At 38.1% G+C, this 8,650-nt stretch overlaps 1 long non-coding RNA gene across 3 annotated transcripts; it reads right to left on the bottom strand.

The window, feature by feature from the left end:
* Positions 1 to 33: 33 nt before the first annotated feature.
* On the bottom strand, positions 34 to 8,602 carry LOC131368111 (uncharacterized). Of its 3 annotated transcripts, none has more exons than XR_009207006.1 (9): positions 8,477 to 8,602; positions 6,254 to 6,349; positions 5,953 to 6,114; positions 5,622 to 5,711; positions 5,390 to 5,461; positions 4,977 to 5,025; positions 4,594 to 4,851; positions 4,459 to 4,498; positions 34 to 4,341 (listed from the first exon to the last, which is right to left on the bottom strand). It is a non-coding gene; the product is annotated as an uncharacterized LOC131368111 (long non-coding RNA). The 3 variants fall into 3 exon arrangements; XR_009207007.1 differs by having other exon boundaries at positions 34 to 2,965; XR_009207005.1 differs by having other exon boundaries at positions 34 to 4,498.
* Between the last annotated feature and the right edge of the window lie 48 nt (positions 8,603 to 8,650).

The raw sequence follows: 8,650 nt of genomic DNA, 5'->3' as shown, positions 1-8,650 counted from the left end.
GTTTATATCCTAAGGTAAAAATTAAATATTTTGACTGAGATTTTGTTGTTTCTAGACTTGATGTACTCTAGCTTCAAGTGGTCAGTAATGATCAGGAATGTTCTTTTTTTATTACCTCTGTAAGGCAATAAAGCTACTCCTCTAATGATGTTTTTGATGGTTCATCGTTATCTGTGCCATAGTTTCAGCTCTTTGCATGAGAAGAAATTAAGGTGTACAGGTGTACTTTTTTGCAGTACTACTGTGACATTTTTCTGCAACTCAATTCTTGGGACTAAAATAAACTCCATTATAAAACAAAGCATAGGATTTGGGTGGTGTACTGTTGAAATGGTCCTTCAGACTTTGGAGTGCCTGGGTGGCCTCCTTTTACCATCTGAAAGGTTTACTTTTGAGGACAAAGATACCAGGGCAGGTAGGCAGTTTAGTAAGAAGAGCAAACAGATTCAAAATGATAGGCATTACTCAAAATCAAGGCACAGGCAATTGTCAGGCAACCTACAAAATAGTGTAGAGAGGACTGAGCAAAATCTACGCAATAAGAAAAGCAAAAAAATAAGTGTGTGCATAAACAGACAAGGCAAAAGACACACAAGGGTTTACATAGACAAAAAATTGGCAAATAAAGCAGGTGCAGGCAATATAGACATAAGGGAAAAAACCATTAATAAGACATGAGTGAAGATAGGACAGGAATCGAAACAAAACTCGTGGCATTGTAAACAAAAAAGACATATGAAAACATCGAACAATATTCAAATATTCGTATCGCTATGGGCTGTTCCAGACACTGCAGAGTTCGTTTCACAGCATGTCATAAAGATTTGTGACAAGTAAATGGTCAAGCAGTGATATACATGAACACACAGTAGTTCAAGAACCCCATGAGGCTCTCTGTGCCAATGGCCTGAAATAAAAAAAAAAATGTGTGTATATATATATAGAGAGAGAGAGAGAGAGAGAGAGAGAGAGAGCGCCATGGAAAATAAACTAGTTACCTGTGTCAAGAATGGCAGGAGGAGGCCAAACGCAGGGAATCAGACTGAACTTGAGTTAATGTGTTTAAATGAAATAGGCACAGTCTATCAGCAAAGGAGATGAGGTAGAAACAACAAACATGAACCAAAAAAAGTCCAATGAAAAGATAATTAAAAGGCAAAGAAACAAGGTAAGTGGCAAAATCTCACAGTTTGAGTAAATACAAGTTCACAATGGTAATAATCTGATGAACAGGAGGATAATCTACAACAGAAACACAACACCACAAGTTTAATCCACTGGGACAAAACAGACACAGTTATTGCTATGAATATAATCTGATTGACTCAGTCCATAAATCCTCCATGTGGGTAATCCACAATGCCAGGGCCATCAGCAAAGGGCAAATATAATCTTCAGCGCATATGGGTGATCCAGAAGGTGATTTCCAACAAAGTCAGAATAACTGACTGGCAAAGAGTGGTGGTAAGGGGCAGGGAGAGGCAAAAATGGGAACAGGCCGGGTCAAGAACCAGAAGCTCATTTATGTAGGCTGGGACCAGGCAGGCATAAAGAACAGGTCTTTCCTGATGTTTATTTCTTTCTACATTGTAAAACAATGCTGAAGGCGGCCGAAATACACAATAATGTCCTTTGAACAGTTGATATTGAGATATGTCTGCTACTGATGCTCTGTAAAGCCTTCATAATGGCTCTAATCTGAGGTGCTGTTAATTGGTGATTTCTGAGGCTGGTAACGCTAAATGAACTTCTCCTCTGCAGCAGAGGTAAATCTTGGTCTTGCTTTACTGGGATGGTCTTCATGTGAGCCAGTTTCATCATGGTGCTTGATGGGTTTTGCAAATGCACTTGACAATACTGTTAAATTGTTAAAATAACAACTGTGTTGTTTTTTGTCATTACATATGGATTACTTAAGTCCAGTTAGTTTTGAAATCTCCAGTATTGTTCTAGAATATAGAAAATAAACCCCTAAACAAAAAACATTGAATTAAAAGGTGTGTCCAAACTTTGGTAGTGTACATAATGTATACAAAAGGTGCTAGAGAATTAAGACCACATTGCACATAATATACCGATCAGGCATAACATTATGACCACTGACAGCTGAAGTGTATAACATTGATTATCTCCTCACCATGGCACCTGTTAGTGGGTGGGATTTATTAGGCAGCAAGTGAACATTGTGTCATAATTGTACATAACATAATTACACAGGTGGCAACCTATCACGGTACCATGCTTGAATTCACTGAGCTCCTGAGAGTGACCCATTCTTTCACAAATGATTGTACAAGCAGTCTGCATGCCTAGGTGCTTGATTTTATATTATGATTTATATTATTTTATAGATTTTATTTTATTTTGGTCACAAGCTGTTCCGTCAGGGAAATGTCCACCCATCCTGACAAATTCATTAAAAATGTTGCCCCCCCCACATTCCTTTAAACAACCTTAAACATGCTTTATTAATATGTCTTTCATTTAGATAAAAAAAAAATACAGTGAGGGTCTTTCCCTCAATGTTGATTACATGACTTTCAAAAGGGTCTCTCTATCATACTGAATACTACATATATTAATCACAATGTAAGGATTATAAAAAGGGTGTATATGGTCTGCAACAATACTTAGGTAGGTGGTACGTGTTAAAGTAACATCCACATGGATGGCAGGACCCAATGTTTCCCAGCAGAACATTAACGTGATTCATCAGACCAGGCCACCTTCTTCCATTGCTCCATTGTCCAGTTCTGATGCTCATGTGTCCATTGTTGCCGGTCAGCATAGGCACCCTGATGCAACAAACTGTGATACACTGTGTATTCTGACCATACTAGCATTTACAGTGCTAAGAATTCCTTTTTCAGTTGACAGAACAGTCGAATTGACAGAACAGTCTCACGGTATGTCTCGCGGTATTTTGGCATCATACACTGATCATACACCAATCGGTCTGCTGCACCTTATGAGTGTGTGTGCGCGGAGAGAGATGTCAGTCAAAATTGCATACAGTAAACAGCAACTAAAATGATCAACATTTACCAGATTAAAATTATCTTTACATAGATTAGCCCTAGCGATGATCCTGGATGAACCCAGTTGCTAGAGATGCTAGTAATATCCATTATAAAATGGGTAAATTGTGGAAATGAAGGGATGCACACAGTCATGTCTGTCTATCTATCTTTCTATTGTGTCTTGTCCTTTCAAAAGATTAGCATCACATTAAATATCAATTTGAAGTTTGCTTTTATAACAGGGTTCATTCAAGTTTGTGCAATACCTGATGATCTGTGTAAAGGCAAATTCACCAGAGTGCTCTCTGAACATGTGTTTAATCAGAATTGAGAAGAAGACTCGAGGAAAATCCTGACCTTTTTTACTCCAACTTAAATATTGGCCTAGAAATATTGCACTACCACTTTATTTACCACCATGTTGATCTATCTGTTATTAGTATGTCTGCACTGGTGTACAGCTCTGAAATTTGTATATGTTTAGCACAGCCACTTAAATACGTTCACTAACAATACAGCTATACTGTGCCTTACATACATGAATACTGTGAATAATATTATTCGTTATTAATGTTATTATGTTATTTGTTATTCTTCACACACCTGTATATACTGTATAGAATCACAATAAAGTTGAACTGAATTTTAATGAGGCAGAATATGGCATATTTAAGGCTCATGAATGTGTCCTATTTTCTAACTCCAAGAATTCCAGTGTGGTCTCAGACTTTTGGACCCTACAGCATATTCGAATGATGCATAAACTGACATATACCGAATATCAGGCAGGAGGCAGGATTATGCCATGTCAGCACTTTTGAAAGCCTGGCCTTGAGCAAGACTCCTTCAGCAAGACCTTTAACCTGTAGACTGCTCAGCTGTTTGCTGGGGTTGGATTCATCCTCACTTGGAATCTGAATCTCCCAGATGGTAAAGCTGCCTCAGTCTGGGGCAGAAGTGACATCACCCTGTCCACAGCCAACTTCATGATGTCCACAATAATATGAGGATGAACAGACTAAGACTCAACTTGTGAAGTCGAGGGTTGGATAACTGGGTCACCCGAAGTAATCACCTCTATGTCCTTATTAAGTTCAGAGTCTTTCATTGAAGGGTTTCTGCTATCCTCAGAATCCAACATGAGGCTAAGTGTTGAAATTTCCGTTACAAATTTATTCAACTCCTCTAGGACTGCTGTCTGAATCTGATCTTTGGGGCTTTTAGGACTCTGAGCTGATAAGAGAGATTAAGAGCTAGAAGGCTGGATGCTGCTCAAAGGACTTTTTTGTGCCTGAGAATGACAAATGGTTGAAATTTCATCCTGTTTATGGAAAAAGGTGTACTTTAGGCACTACATTAGTTTAAAAGGTTTGCAATTTGCATTTGCACTCTTAAAGATCTGCATCTATCTCTATAGTGCATAAATCTGCATTCTTACCATCACATCTGCAGATTTCCCAGGTGATTTACTGGTGACCCTTAAACATGGAAGAACACATTAAACACAGGTATTGCAAACATAGAGGTGGAATTCATTTAATTTAAATATATTAGATTTGATTATAGCACTTACTTATTGATTACTCCAACTAATCCAGTCGATCCAGCAGAAAATCCGGGGCGAGGGAATTTCGAGGATGGTTCGACCATTTCCTCGTATATAGTTTGTAGTGCAGGACGTGGAAAAGTCGAGGAGGAAGAGCGGACCTTTGAAGTCCATGCAGTCCTCACAGGTTTTTTCAATGCAGTCTGAATCGGAGGGACATTTTATACAGTTTATCACTTCCTTCTCCATTTTTTCCAGCTGGAGTCTCTGCCTTACCTTCCACAACTGAGGAAACAGATTTTAGTTCAAACTGACACATGAATTTTCTTAAGAATGTGTAGATTGTTTGGAAATCAGTAGCTAAATCTACTTCTATGTCAGTGTGATATTTTAAAAAAGTGTCTACTTACCACTTCATCATAATATGGATTGCTGCCAGGTTTAATGTTTTGTTTGTACCTGGAGGTATAAAATGAACATTATAGAAAATTACGAATTTTAAAGAATTCTTTGGCTTAAAATCATTTGTGTGTGTTTTAGTTTTGATCACAGATTTATGTTTGTCTGAAGCACAAAATTCACATTTTTATTTAATACAGAGTCATTTTCAGCACCAATGATTAAAATGATTGGAGGCTACATGGACCTCCAAGCTAATTTACTTATTAATTTTAACTGATTTTTAATGAGGGCAAAGGTGTATAAATGATTCATAGTCATTTATTAAAAATTTCCTAGTCAATGTATTGATCTGTGAAAAAGCATTAAACACATTTTTACATGAACTGTCAATGTTTTACTATAAAAACTCATAGAAACTTACATTTTCCTGAAGGTGCCCATCCCTTTACGTATCAGGCAGTCGCTCATGTCTGAAATGCTCATCCTGTCTGTTCTAGATCAAGTAATATAATTAATTAAATTATATAATAATGACATAAAATTAATCCATTTGATAAACACACTAATTAAGACACCATATATAGGGCTCTTTATATACTTATATACAATCCACATATTAAAAATGTCTGTCTGCTCCGTGTTGATGAAGTTACCTGTTGCTCAAGCAAATGCTTCTCACAGCTCAAGTGAAAAGCCTCTCTGTAGCGCATGTACTCCCTGAACTCCTTCAGAGTACACAGCACCTATAATAAAGCACGAGGTTACAAACCGGGTCCGACTGAGACGCTTTTCTGTGTTAAATCTGACTACAGTATAATGTCTCACACTGCAACTTCTCAACTCTGCAGCTCTAAATTCAATGTTCATCAAAACATTTTAAACTACTTATGAAATACTGTACATATAATAGAAAAACTCTTTATTCAAAACTAAACTTAATGATTTCTCTAAACTATTCCTGTATATTACAAATAAAATATGGACCTTGTTATCTTTTGTGATGAGCCCCAGTTTCATCAGGCGCTGTTTCTTCCCTTGCTGATTAAAAAAGTGCTTCAGGTGAGGATCGTGCAGACTATTATACTCCATGTTCATGAGCTTTATGTTGGGGTCGTCCAGAGTGAACTCTTTAGTTCTTTCATAGATCTGTCCAAGAAGAATTCAAACCATGAGCTAAACCTGACTGACTCATATGCAGTGTTCTGCACCACACATGAAGAACTGATGAAGGTATAGATCTAATGATGCAGGAATTATTCGAGTTAAATCCTGTTCACACACTTACACTCTCTCCCAGCTTGCCTCTGCTGTAAGGGTTGCGAGGAACAGCAGAACTAGACTTCTTCTTAGAGTCGTTCTTCATTGTTTTGTTTCCTGACATCTAAAAAAAAAAAAGAGGAAAAAAAATATACCATCATTACAAAACACCACGCAAACCTGTGGCATTTCACCCAGGATATTTCTCCCTTTATTGTATGCACAGAGTTCATTGTTAATCCCTTTACCAATTTTTTGTTCGTTTTCTCCTAATGATTTGAAGCAACTTTGCATAAATATGTGCTGATGGGACGGGACTGACATGTCATTTATAATATCATGTGTAAGAGCATGTGAGAAATCTAGCCCGAATGAAATCCCTTAAATCAAAAGACAAACGTAGCTCCTTATGCTTTAGAGGTTTTTAAGCAGGATTGTGTTTTATTATTATTATTATTATTGCGGTAAAGTCCTCGGTCAGTTAAAGTGCGTGTTTTGGTCCTTTTTGTGCTTAAGCATCAGATTTTCTTCAGTCCCACATTTTGTCCATTAGCTCGCGAAAACGAAATGTCACGTGACCCGCACCTGCGCGAGTTAGCGAAGAACTATGAACACAAGCTAAATACGAGCGGCGTACAACTAAACGAATAATAAGTCAATAATAACCAAGTCAATAATGCAGTGATCTCACTAGTTAAGGAACAGACAAGGTTTCTATAGAATGGGCTATATGAGCACTTGCATCCGTTAAATGATTCAGTCAGGAGCTCCACTACGACTTGTCGGGAGCATTTCATATTAAATTCCACGCCAAATGTTGTAACTTGCAAACTTCGCAAAGCGGAGCTTCAGTGTCACGGAAACACGACAATGATGAACGAGCACATAAAACGGAAGCATGCGGGAATCACAGATGAAGGCGGAACTTCAGGACGGTCAGTTTAATGCAGATTTGTCACGTGCCATATTTGTGTGCTTAATGTGTTGGTCATTCACACAGAACGTGTTTTATTCCTAATTCCTTTTCCATTATTTTTCAATGAATGCGATATACGAATGTCTTTGACCGCTGCGCGCGCATCTCTTGCAGTCCCTCGCGCCTCTCATGTCCGAATGATTTCAACTTTTTCAAACAGCGCAGCTCATCAATGTTACTCACAGATCATTGGACCAATCAGAAGGCCCCAGAGGCGGGGCAAGTGTTGCAAGCCTCGTTTACGGTAGCAGGTTGTCATGGCAACTGCATGGCACATCCTGAGCCCTTGGCGTTCTGTACTGCGCTTTTTAAAACCATTCCTATACACCGAGTCTTGTATTTGTGCAAACATGCCTTCTGTGTGAATGCTTTATTCTGTGTGAATGCTTTATTCTGTGTGAATGCTTTATCTGCAGGCCTACAGTGTCCGGTGTTTATTGTGTGAAGAGCGCTGCGTTACTCCTCATTCACAATGTAGATAATAAACAGCACTAATAGTTGTAGCGCAAGACCGTTCAGTACTGTCCAATTAAAACAGTTTGATCAAAATAAACAAACAATATTTGTTTTTAATCAGTATTTTTTTAACTTGGTAGTCTAGTAGTTCTGCTTCTTTAAGAAACACAAACAGTTTGTGGTTTAAGTTTTAAAAGGCCAAAAGTTTTCTGCTTAAAAGCTGGAAAAAACATTACATTCGATTATGAAAATAATCGTTAGCTACAGCCCTGGTAATTTTAATTTACTTGTGCGTAATTTAAAACTATTGTATGTAATTCTGTGTTTTGTCAAGAGTTGGATTCCAAAATCTATGGCCACGACAGTTTACAGGTACGAGATTTTGTGTTTGCTGGAGTACAACTCCAAAATGTACGACTATGACAGTTTAGAGATATAACACTTGTTTTTGCAACAGGTCTGTCACGCACGACATGCGAAATTACGACCATGAAGTGTGGCGTGCGAAACGACTGTCAAAAATATGTCATCAAGGTCACAGGCATTACTATGAAGGGGAAGATGAATCGATTAACAGAACGGCGGTTTCTAAAATACCGCTTCTGAATGTCTGTCTAATATCAAGCTATCTTCACCGCAGTTATAAATAACATCTATCGACATTATCTAAGTGTGCAAGACAGAGATCAAGTAAAGGAACTCAAACTTCTTTAATGCAAACGCTTATGCAAACGCTTTTAATACTTTTCAAATTTAGTTAACAAAACAATACTCATTTTAACGTAAGTGATATAAAAGGAAATGATCAACTTCACATACCTGAAATCCAAATTTCAACGCCTCTGCTCAGCCATGTTAACTTCATCTGAGACTCCAGCTGATGGCGTAGCTTCGAGGGAGGTCTGCCCGGGCCTACTTACCACGCCCCGACACCTTGACTCCACCCACACATCAAAACAATGCCAGAAAGTGAAACGCAAAGAAACGTGAAGC

The sequence above is a fragment of the Hemibagrus wyckioides genome, linkage group LG17 (assembly GCF_019097595.1).
Source record: "Hemibagrus wyckioides isolate EC202008001 linkage group LG17, SWU_Hwy_1.0, whole genome shotgun sequence".
Lineage (NCBI taxonomy): Eukaryota > Metazoa > Chordata > Actinopteri > Siluriformes > Bagridae > Hemibagrus > Hemibagrus wyckioides.
The sequence above is the reverse complement of the archived record's forward strand: the minus strand, read 5'-3'. Positions and strand labels throughout refer to the sequence as shown.